Source organism: Balaenoptera physalus, assembly GCF_965194825.1.
Source record: "Balaenoptera physalus genome assembly, chromosome: 19".
Classification (NCBI taxonomy): domain Eukaryota; kingdom Metazoa; phylum Chordata; class Mammalia; order Artiodactyla; family Balaenopteridae; genus Balaenoptera; species Balaenoptera physalus.
Window position 1 is genome coordinate 40517388 of NC_138900.1, and position 12206 is coordinate 40529593.

Consider the following 12206-nt stretch of genomic DNA (forward strand, 5'->3'; position numbering starts at 1 on the left):
CACCAGTAACCTTTGGAGGAGTTTTGGCCAACAGCAAGCACCAAAAGAGTGTTCGTAATAAAAAAGCATCTTCTCTAGAGTGGGGTTTCTGAAACTTCTTCATTCTCTCATTCTCCTAATTTTTGCCCAATCCACTCTCTGTCTGCAGTACTGTCACCCAATTTTTTTTTAATTAAACTTTTTATTTTGAGATATTTGAAGAGTCACATGCAGTTGTAAGTTATAATACGGAGAGAATCCATGCGCCTTTACCCAGTTTCCCCAATGGTGACATCTTGCAAAACTGAGTACAATATCACAAGGAGCATGTTGACATTGAAACAGTCAAGATACAGAAATTTCCATCACACAAGATCTCTCCTGTTGCCCTTTTATAGCCAAACTCACTTCCCTCCCCCTCTCACCCCTCCTTAACCCCTGGCAACTACTAATCTGTTCTCTATTTCTATAGTTCGGTCCTTTCCAGAACGTTGTAAAATTAGAATCATAAGTATATAATCTCTGGGAACTGGCTTTTTTTTTACTCAGCATAATTCTTTGGAGATCCATCCAAGCTGTTTCATGTATCAATACTTTGTCTTTTTCGTTGCCAAATAGTATTCCATGGAATGTATGTGCCACAGTTTGTTTGTTTTGCACACTCCTGAAGGATGTCTGGGTTGTTTCCAGTTTTTGACTGTGATGAATAAAGCTGCTATAATCATTCACGTACAGGTTTTTGTGTGAACATAAATCTTTATCGCTCCGGGATAAATGCCTAGGAGTGCAACTACTGGGTCATATGGTAATTGTATGTTTAGTTTTAAAACTTCCACTCTGTTTTCCAGAGTGGCTGTATCATTTTACATTCCCACCAGCAATGTATGATGACCTCATTTCTTCACATCCTTGCCAGCATTTGTTGTTATCACTTTTCTTTTTTTCTTTTCAAGCCATTCTGATAAGTGTGTAGGGATATCTCATTGTGGCTTTAATTTGCATTTCCCTGCTGGCTAATGTTGAACATCTTTTCATGTGCTTATTTGCCATCTGTGTATCTTCTTCAATGAAATGTTTGCTCATGTCTTTTGCCCATGTTCTAATTTGATAATTGATAGTTTGCCTTTTTTATTGTTGAGTTTTGAGAGTTCTTTATATATTCTGGATACTAGTCCTTTTGTGGATAGGTGGTTTACAAATATTTTCTCCCAGTCTGTAGCTTGTCTTTTCATCCACTTAACAGGGTCTTTCACAAAGTAAAACTTAATTTCAATGAAGTCCAAATTTTTATTTTTCCTTTTATGGATTGTGCTTTCAGTGCCAAGTCTAAGAACTCTTCGCTTAGACCTTGATCATAAAGACTCTTTCCTATGTTTTACTCTAAAAGTTAGATCATTTTATGTTTTACATTTAAGTCTGTGGACCATTTTGAGTTAAATTTTGTAGAATGTATGAGACTTAGGTTGATGTGGTATTCTCCCCCAGCTTTGGCCTATGGATGTCCAATTGTTCCAGCACCGTTTTTTTAAAAGGCTTCCTCTCTTTCTTCCATTGAATTGCTTTTGCAACTTTATCAAAAATTAGCTGGATCCATCCTGGGTTTTCTGTTCTGTTCCATTGATCTATGTGTCTTTTCCTTGCTAATAGCACATAGGCTTGATTACTGTAGCTATGTAATAAGTCTTGAAATCAGGTAAACTGAGTCCTCTCACTTTATTCTTTTCCAAAATTGTTTTATCTATTTTATCTCCTTTGCCTTTACATATAAATTTTAGACTAATCTTATCTATAGCTACAGAAAATCTTGCTAGGATTCTGATAGAAATGGCATTCAACCTGTTTATCAGTTTGGGGAGAACTGACATTTTTACTATGTTAAGTCTTCCAATCCAAGAACACAGTATGTCTCTCCATTTATTTAGGTCTTTGATTTATTTCATCAGCATTATTTTGTTTTCAGTATACAAGTCCTATACGCATTTTGTTAGATTTACACCTAAGCATTTTATTTAATTATTTTTGGTGATTTTAAATGGTATCGTATTTAAATTTTTTCTACCCATGTGTTCATTGCTACTATATAGAAATAAAATTTTTGTATGTTTATCTTGTATTTTGTAATCTTGCTGCATTCAATTATTAATTCTAGGAGTTTGAGGCTTTTGGTGTTAATTCCTTGAAATTTTCTACATAAATGATCATGTCATTTGCATATAGAGAGACAATTTTATTTCTTCCTTTCCCATCTGTATGTCTTTTATTTGCTTTTCTTGCCTTATTGCACTGGCTAGAACCTTCAGTACTATGTTGAATAAGAGTAGTGAAAGCTGACATCCTTGCCTTGTTCTTGATCTTAGGAGGAAAGCATTCAATTTCTTCAGTGGGATGTTCTAGAAATATCAGATCCTGTTGACTGATGGTGTTGTTGAGTTCTATATCTTTCCTGATTTTTTATCTAGTTGTTCTATCAATCGTGGAGAGAGGGGTGTTGATGTCTTCAACAATTATTGTGGATTTTTCCTTTTCTCTTTTTAGTTCTATCAGTTTTTGTTTCACATATTTTGTAGTTCTGTTGTTTGGTGCATAAACACAGTGATGAGTTCCCTGGGTTTTCATTTTGCCTCATATATTGCACACCTGGAGCTGAAGAACACCAGCAACCTGGAAATACCAATGGGCACAGACAGAAAAGCCCCCCCAAAAGCCCGCTCTCTCTAGCCACAGGACCAGGAAAGGGGTATCCTGGCAAGACAGAAAACTTTTAGACAATAACTATCTACTCCAGCCAAAAACCACAGAAGAAAACTGTGATCCCACCCTTCCCCACACCAGCAAAGGCTGAATGGGGAGCCTAGGCTATAATGACACCCACCTTCCCAGCCAGTAGGGAGGCTCTCCTGCTGCAGTGTCATGGGGAACCTGGACTTGCACTTGACCTGGGAGTAATAAGGTGCCCCTCTCCCTCCCCTCCGGGGTGCTGTCAGAGGGGGTCTAGTGTTTCAGAGTGTTCTTGTATTTGTTTTACATATAAATTCCAGAGTTTTCAGTTGCTCTTAGTGGGAGGTATAGAGAAAAGTAGGACTACTCTGTCTTTCCAGAAGCAGAAGAGCCAACTCAATTAAAATAAACATAAACACCTTCCCTGCTCTGCCCTTGAACTAAACAATAGTATTGTTCAAATCACAGGCTGGATTGTGCCAGTATATATATATTATAATATATATAATGTATTATGTATATTACTATGTGTACTATATATAATACATTATATATAAAAGCTTTATGGAAGTGTAGTTGACATATATATATAAAATGTATATAGTAAAGCTTTATTGAAGTGTAATTGACATACAATAAACTGCACATATTTAAAATGTGCATATTTAAAATGTGTGATGAGTTTTGACATAGGTACACCTATCAGCACAACTCAGATAGTAAACATATCCATCATTCCATAGTTTCTTCCCTCCCTCTTCTTCCTCCTCTACCCCTCCCCAACCCTCATCAGTCCCCAGGCAATTGTTGCTTTGATTTCTCTCACTATATACTATTAGTTTGCATTTTTTACTAATTGTACAGTTATGTACCCACAGTAAAATACAACAGCAATTAAAGCAAAGAAATATATATGCAACAACGTGGATGAATCTCAAAATAATTATACTGACAGTAAATGAAACCAGAAAAAAAAAGAGTACACATTGACATATTGTGTGATTCCATACACATACACACACACACACCCACAATATAACATATTTTATACGTACATATACATCACGTCTTGAAGTATGGAACTGTTTCATTCATGTGCTACCTAAAACCAAGTATGTGCAAAATACTACTCTGAAAAATCTTCCTAAGATGCAGTTTCCAAATCTGAACTCAGAAGTTGCACACAGTAGGTGCTCATTCAACCCCTGGGTGTAGGTGGGGGGAGGGGAGGTTGGGGTGCTGTGGGTTACCAGGAAAGCCTTCAATGGAGACTGGTGACCTCTGGCTGTGAGGCCATTGGCAAGTCATGTCCCCTCCCAGAACCTCAGCGCCCTCCTTTTAAAATCATGGGTGGGACGAGGGATGTCCCCAAATTTGCAGGTGAATGGCCCATCCATCTTCCAGCACGGATTAGGGGAGGTTAAATGAGGATGGTGCCAACTGGGCTTGGCTCTCCAGCTCATGGCCGGGGTTCCCAGCCCCAGTTTTAGTCCAGCATTGATGCTGGGCTTGAGGCTTGGGACGAGGTTGGGGTAGTTTCCTGGTCTGCGGCTGCATTTGCTTTATCAGGTCCTTGAGGCTCAAGTCTGCTGAGCAGTGGGGCCACTCAGCCCCACTAGGCAGGCTGATTTCATTTTCTTACATTTTCATTCGGTAGCCAACACACTTTCTAGGTCGGGAGACTGGCTTTGCTTCTCACCTGAGCACACTCCGGGCTTTTGGGTGCTCTGGGCCTTGGCTCATGGCTGATTTGTCGGGTGTAGGGGGCATGACTGAGCAGCCGCGATGGAGAGTGATGGAGTAGATGCTGGGCATTCTCTGGGCAGCAAATGGTTAAGCCTAGGAATTGTGATGGCGACACCTGTGCGCGCAGGACCCAAGGACGGGCACCAGCACTGCACGTGTGGCATTCCTGCTGCCTTCCCTCCTGCTCTGGTTCCCCTGGCCCTCCTCAGCTGAGAGGGAACAATGAAGCCCTGGTGGTCGGTGCCTCTAATCAGGATGTGCTGCCTGGGGAAACTGAGGCAATGAATAAGGGACGAGGAGTCGGCTGTGTGAATTCAGCTCTGAGCCTCTATTTCCCTCTGGCCCACCTGAGAGGCTGTTCTCCTAAGGAGAGGGGGGCTTCAGGCAGACAAGGGCAGTGGCTTAAGCACGTAGGCTCTGGAATCAAACCACCTAGTTCACGCCCTGGTTCCACCAGTTGGGCAATTTATCTAGCCTCTCTGTGCCTCAGTTTTGTCATCTGTAAAGTGGGGGTGATGAGTTGTGAGGAAATACATTCAGACCCCCTGGAACAGGACCCTGCATGTGGGGTGTACCCAAAACGGGTTAGTTATCCACACAGTATTTCTTTCTTTTTGCCTGTTCCCTAAATCTTCTACAACGGCCACGTGCAAATTTTTCAATTAAAACAACGTGTTTAAGTAAATCTGTTACTTTAAGTTAAAGGAAGTGATTACTCCTCCCATAACCTCCACCCTCCAATGGGACTGTTTTGGAGGGGAGGGTGTGGGGACAGTGCTCTGTGAGGGGTTACACGCCGGATATATTACCTCTCCCGTGCTGAGAGCAGCCCAGGCCTCAGGGCCTGTCCCAGGCGTCCCGCTGCGAGGGGGTACTTGAAAATCCTCACTCAGGACAGAGGCAGGGAAGCACGTGGGGGTCGATCCCAGCTGTGCTACAAGACCCTTCACCATTTGGAGCCTCAATATTTCCTCCCCCCAAAATGGGAACAATGAGAGTTAGATAAAATAGCATCGGTGGAAGCATCTCCCCAGTGCCTAGTGTATAGAATGGAGGGAGAGCTATTATCACACGTTACTGGTTTTTGAATCATTAATAATATACTCAGGCCCAAGATTTACCCCCAGGAAACCCAAAGCCCTTCTCTGGTGTTGACCCTTCTGGTCCCTCGCCCACACTCCTGTTTGTACATCACTTGACAGTTTTCAAAGTATTTTCACCCAAAGTACTTTCGCCCATGCTGGAACAATATTTCCCAAGCCCTAGCCACTCCAGCCACTTTGTGATTTTTCCCAGATTTAAGCATCTCCTGTGCTATTATTTGCTCAATGCTTTTCTTTAAATCACCTCACATTTTTCTATTTGCTTCAAGAGCAAACTACATAAATAAAATACCTTGAAAATAAAACAAATGCATTAAATGTGTGCTGGCTAACATTGCCTGCCTAGAAAGCTGGCTCCAAGGCTTTTGTTAAAAAGGAGTTTAGCAAGCGTTAGAGAAACGCTGAACCCACACTTCCACCCATCTGAGACCTTCTTGAAACCATCAGAGGATGAAAAGAAAAATGAACACAGAATCGCTTATGCGTAGCACGACCCCATGGCGGTTAGGGCCATTTTGTGGAGTGTGACATCCCACCACTTGCTGTGGTGGTGGTGAGTCCACACCTGGGGAAACGCCATCCGAGCTTGCTGAACCTCACTGCAGCAATCTCGAGTAGATGTCGCAATCCTCATTGCACAGGTAGAAAAACTGAGGCCCAGTAAGTAGAAGAATTTGTCCAGGATGATGTAGCCATGCCCAGACTTGAACTGGAGACCATGAAGTCTCTGTTTTTTGGGGGCCTTGACATAACCTAGAAGCATGGGGATCCTTGTCCGTGCTGGTCTCCCAGGGGCGCCCCCAGCAAAGCCCTCACTCCTCCCATACCCCCAGGTCTGCTCTTGGGAAAAGGGCAGGTTTGACAGAGCCAGAGCCAGAGGAGATGAAATCTGGAGCTGGGAGGAGTCCCCAGAATCCCAGGCAACCTTACCGTAGCCATCGGATTGGTGAGTTCTTTTCAAATGTTGTTGGTGACAGGCTGGCGTTAGTGAGAGCCCCGGGCCCCTCCACTTGCTGTACAGGAGCGCTGAGATCTGGGCCAGTTCGCCAGTCAAGATGAGGCCCTGAACTGTCTCCCTCCCCCAGCTGGACAGTGACACAAACCAGCCTCCCCAGGAACCTTCACATCAAAGGGGACTAACCAGGAGGGGGGTGGAGAAGGAGGAGATGGGGCCCCCTTGCTCCCTCTGCTTCCTTCCAAGGAGGCTGGGCAAGGGGCAATTTCCGATGAATGCAGAGAGCAGCTCTCAGGAAGGAGGTGACGTTCCAGCCCCATTTCCCAGCACATGGCTCTCTCTAGGCAGTTCCCTCTGGGCTGCCGTCCTGAGCACACGTGTCATATGCTACTAGCAGGACTGACAAGCTGTTCCCTGGACAGGCATGCCAGCCAGCAGTAAAGGGAGGCCGCGTGGTCAGGCCAGCCTTCCCTCCCTCACTGATTCGCTGATTCATTCAACAAACATCTGAGCACTTAACTCTGTGCCAGGCACTGGGCACTGGGGACACGGTGGTCGACAAGAACAGCCTGCCTCTGAGGACTTCATAGTCTAGTAAAAGTGATAGGCATGGATCTAAGAACTCCACAGTTGCAGGTGCAACTCATGAGGGCAGAGAGGGAAAGGGGCTACAGGGTGCTAGAAGAGGTATGGGGAGCACCTGACCTGTCTGGGAAGGCTTTTACTGAGGAAGTGATTCTTAAGGTGAAAGCAAAAGGGTGTGTTAATGTGGTGGAGAGGGATGGCAGAGTGTTCTGAGTTGGGGGAAATGCATGTGCAAAGGTCCTGTGGCAGAAGAGAGTCTGCCCTGTATAAGAGCGTGGAGGAGGCCCGAGTGGCTGGAAAGCAGAGGGAGATGGGGACACACGGTGCTCAGTGAGGCTGGCTATGCAGAGTCTTGATGGCCAGTTCAAGGGTTTGGTCTCCATCTTAAGAGTAATAGGGAGCTAGTCAAGGGTTTTAAACGGGGAAGGGGATAGGATCCAGTTTGCATTTTGGAAAAATCCTTCTGGCTGCCCTTAGAGAATACATGGAGGGGTCTCAATGGAATTGTGGGGAGCAAGACAGGAAGCGAAGGCAAGTCTTACAGGAGAGAGGTGGTCTGACTTAGGTAGTGAGAAGGGGTGATGGCAAGGGACAGATATAAGAGATCCTCAGAAAGTCAAGTGTCCCTGACTCCTTGGCGATTGGCCACCAGGAGCCAGGAGAGTCAGGGATAAAAAAGAAGAAAAATAACGACCCTGACACTAACATTGTGGTGTCGATTCTTCTACACAAACGGAGAGAAAACCAAGCCGGCATTGTATGCTATATTCAAATCTGATTTTTTACTCACTCCCTTTTCTTTAACAAGCTTCATCTTGCTGACTGTCCGGCATCCCCCTGGAGAAATGTACTGTCATTTATTTCCCAGCCCCTGACCACCGGCTGTTTAGCTGTCTCTATTTTTGCTTTTGTAAACAATGCCACAATGAGCGCTGTGTGGCTAAATACTTGTACCCATGCTTCTATATTGCACAGGCTTACAGCCTTCCTTAGGACAGGTTTCTAAAAGTGACCTGTCTTTGTTTTAGCTGCATTTTGCCAGTTTGCTCTGCAGGGATTTCTACCCTTTTACCATCTAAGGATGCACATTGATGGAGGAAAATGTTCCAACACCTATAAGGTCAAAGCCGTTGTACCTTTAATATCTGTTGCCTGGAGAAAAAAAAAACAACATGGTGACTGAGGGCTATTATGAATTCTACAGATCGTTTAAATGAATTCATGTCTCATCTGTTCTGTGGCTTCCATGCTTCCACTTGACGAAAGTGGTACCAGTCTGGGGGGAACATGTGGATTTGAGAACCCCTTTGCTTTCCCTGTAGAAAAGACACACTCCCTAGAATCCCCTCCCATAGAGACGCCTGGAGAAGTCATTCCCCGCTCAGAGCCCCCGTAGGGAGGAGATGGGCTTCTGAGCTGGGGGATCTGGGTAAAGTGAGCAAGGGAAGATGTGGGATAAGGCCAGTCCTCTGGATGGGACGGGTGATGGCTAAAGGCAGGGGCTCTGCTCTGGGGACCCACCCTCTGGCCATTTCCTGAAGCGGGTCTGTCCCTTGACAGCAACACCAGCTACATAATTTACGGGGCCTGGTGCAAAATGAAAACGTGGGACTCCTTGTAAAATTATTAGTAATTTCAAGACACTGACAACAGAGCATTAAACCAAACACAAGGTCCTTCAAAGTACGAGGCCCTGTGTGACTGCACAAGACACACACCCAGGAAGATGACCCTACTTGGCCAGTCTCTCCCTTCCAGAAAAGAGGTGTCAGGAGCATGCAGCAGCAGAGAGGGAGTGAGGGAGGCCGGCTCATGGGCAAGGCAGGTAAGAAAGGGCCAGGGGCCCGGCAGGCCCAGCCCAGCCTCGGCTTCGTGCTCTACAGCTGGGGACCCCCTGGGGCCTCACTGAGGCTGCCTGTCAGGCTGATGGAGTGGATGGCTGGGGTCGGGAGAGAAGCAGATCCGGCCAGAGGCCAGGCAGACAGGTGCTCACAGAACACCTCTACAGCCACAAGCCTTGCAGCAGAGCGTGGAGGCTGATTCAGAGCCATCCCGGAGGGAGGAGGAAGGAGGTGGTCAAAGTCACCCTCAGGGGAGAGGGGCGCGGATCTGAGGGCCAGGAGAAGAATGCTGAGATTAATAACGGTGTGAGCACCAGCAGCCCTTCCTGGCTCTCTGTGTGGCCCTCAGAGTCCCCACCTTGAACCTGGTGCCAGTGACACTCCACTGGACAGATGAGGAAACAGAGGCCCAGAGAGGTGCAGCAGCAGAAGCTGGAGGTCCCAACTTTTCACTCACCCTCTCTTCCCTGTCTGCTTCTAGCCCCACCCTGCAAGGGACAGATGGGGAAACAGAGGCCTGGAATGGTGGGGAACCGGCCACTAGTGGCACGGGGGTGGGGGAGGGAACCCAGGGGTCCCAACTCCCAGAGCAGGGCTTCCCCTTACAGCCATTGCCCCCACCCTTGGGGCCCTCACCTCCTGTTCCTCCTCCCTTCACCGAGCCTGTCTATTGGGTCTGGGGGCAGGGGCAAGTGTGTGTGTGTGTGTGTGTGTGTGTGTGTGTGTGCATGCCCGGGACATGCAGGGGCTTCTCCTCTTCCCCAAATCCAGAGCCAAGGCCAACTCCATGGCCACATCACCTCTCCTGGTTGGCCCTCAGATGGGTGTCCCTGGCGCCTTGGTGACTGTTTTTGAATCAGCTGTGTGGTGGCCCTTCCAATCTATCCGGGTTTGATCGTCCATAAAAAAATTAATGGTCCCTGCAAACAAAGAAGCACAACAACAGAGGAAGGCTTTTTAGACAATCAATTAAAAGCCTAGGAGAGGGATTATCTCATTGAAATATCAATTTTTAATAGCACTGCATCTTTGAGTTTCCTCTCAAAAAACTTTGCACAGTCCATTTGCCTGCCCTGGTTTATAACTTCATCTCTTTGCTGCCTTTGACTGACCTGAGCCTCTGGGACTGGCCTTGGGGAGCCCAGAGCAGGGGCCCGGGAGGGAGCATGGGCAGTCATTCATTCATTTGTTCACCCATTCACTCATTCATTCATTCATCGAAGTTTAGTGAGCTCCTGCTATGTGGCAGGCATTGGTGTTGGGGGTACAACAGTGACTAATAAGAACCAAATCCTAGGCCTTAGGGAACTCACAGGCTAGCAAGTCAGCACCAGCCAGGTGAGTAAATCGGTAATTACAGAAGGAGAAACCATCTGGAAAAATCGATGTCCAGGGACTGAGAAGGAGGTTAATGGACACAGGAGAGGGAATATCTATGTAGCTAGTGAAGCCAGGGGAGGATAGAAAGGCAGAAGGAAGAGCATGCCTGGCGGCCCAGAGGCAGAAACGGACTTGGGGTTTTGGAGGAGTAGAAAGGAGGCCAGCGGGCTGGAATGGTAAGCGATGGGGAGAGGGTGGTAGATGAAGCTGTGCACAGAGACACCATCCAGACCTGCAAGGGCCCTGGAGGCCAGAGAAGAGGCATGAGTTACAGTTAAAGTACACCAGGAGCTGCTGGGGCAGTGGTTACCAGCATCCTTGCTAGAGAACAATGGCCCAGATTCACGAAGCTCCTGAGGGTCTCAACTTTGGTTTTCTCACTTGTAAGGTGGGATGATACCTGTGATCACCTCACTTGGCTGTCATGAGCATCCACAGAAATAACAGAGGCAGACTGCCTGGCGTGGCTCCTCTTTCTTCTGACCCTACCCTTTCCCCCTTAGCTTGGCAGCTTCCTCAGTTTACCCTTTGGGGACTGGGCGATCAGATAAATTTTATCTGATAAGGGACTCCCACCAGACAAATTCCCAAGAGATTTTGTTACACACCTAACTCCAGTTTATCAGCCAATGGGGCAGGTTGGTCAGAAGGGGGTGGTGGTCCAAGAACAGACAAAGATGCCTTTGTTCTCCCAGTGTTACCGCCTAAACCCCATTCCATCCTGGAATTAAGATACCTGGGCGACTGGGCAGGTGATCAGGTGGAGGTTTCTGAGATGGGACGGAGAGCAGGGACAGCTGAGTGTGGCAGGGCAGACAGGCAGAGGCAGATCCTGGACAGAGAACCCCACCCCAGTGTGGACAAGGGCACGTTTCCTGCCTGGACAACTGGTCTTCCACACAGATATGACGGGTGTCCTTGGACAAAGGTGGACAAACAACAATACCGCTGGGAGCTGAAGCCCATGCTGGGGGCTTGACAAACGTCCTTTCTAATCCCCACAGCACCCCGTGTTACATACGTGGAAACCGAGGCTCAGGTAGGTGATGCTTAGTTAGGGGTGTAGGCGAATCCACATCTCTTTGGCTGCTCTCTCTTGAGTTATTAGAATGGAGATCAAAGGAGTGAACAATTATGACCTTATTAAAATAAGCTGGAGATTCCTAACACATATTTGCTGGGTGCCCTTGCATAAGCCACTTTGCTCTCTGTACCTCAGTTTAACTCATCTAGGTAATGAGCATCCCGACTCGGACCTGCCTAAGTTAGAGCATCAAGTCAGGTGCTGGGTGAGAAAGAACCTTGAGTGATCTCAAGAGAAGAGGGCTTGGTGACAGCGGTTCACACCATTATTACCTTGCTCTCCCCTCCCCCTCTCCTTTCCCTGAACAGTAACAGAGCATCTGCTTTGAACCAGGCTCAGACCTGGGCTGAGGGCTGTAGCGGAGAACACCTGGTCTTAGGAGTTGCCCGAATTCGAACCCTGGTTCTGTGACTTACTGGCTGGTTCCTTCCCTCTCTGGGCCTCGGTTTCCTCATCTTGCCATGGTCCACTTCCGGTGGCAGTGCATGTGCTTTGAATGATACTCCCCCTGCTTTCCTGGTGGTGGGGTTGGGGAGGGGATTCGGGTTCCCATAGGCGGGGCCCCTGCCTTCAGAGCTTGAGGTCCCGGTGCGAGCAGATGAGGAACGCCCCCGTCACTGTGGAGCTGCCATCCTGTCTGACCACGCCACTGGGACTCCAGCCGTGGGGCAGGCGTGGAGAGGATGCTGGGGAGGCCAGTGGGGGAGGGAGAGAGCGGCCTGTCTGGACTGCATCCTAGAGCAACAGGGACCTGAGACCAAGGCCGCTGGGGAACGTGCTTAAGGGCAAGTCTGAAACCCACCATGGGCCAAGAT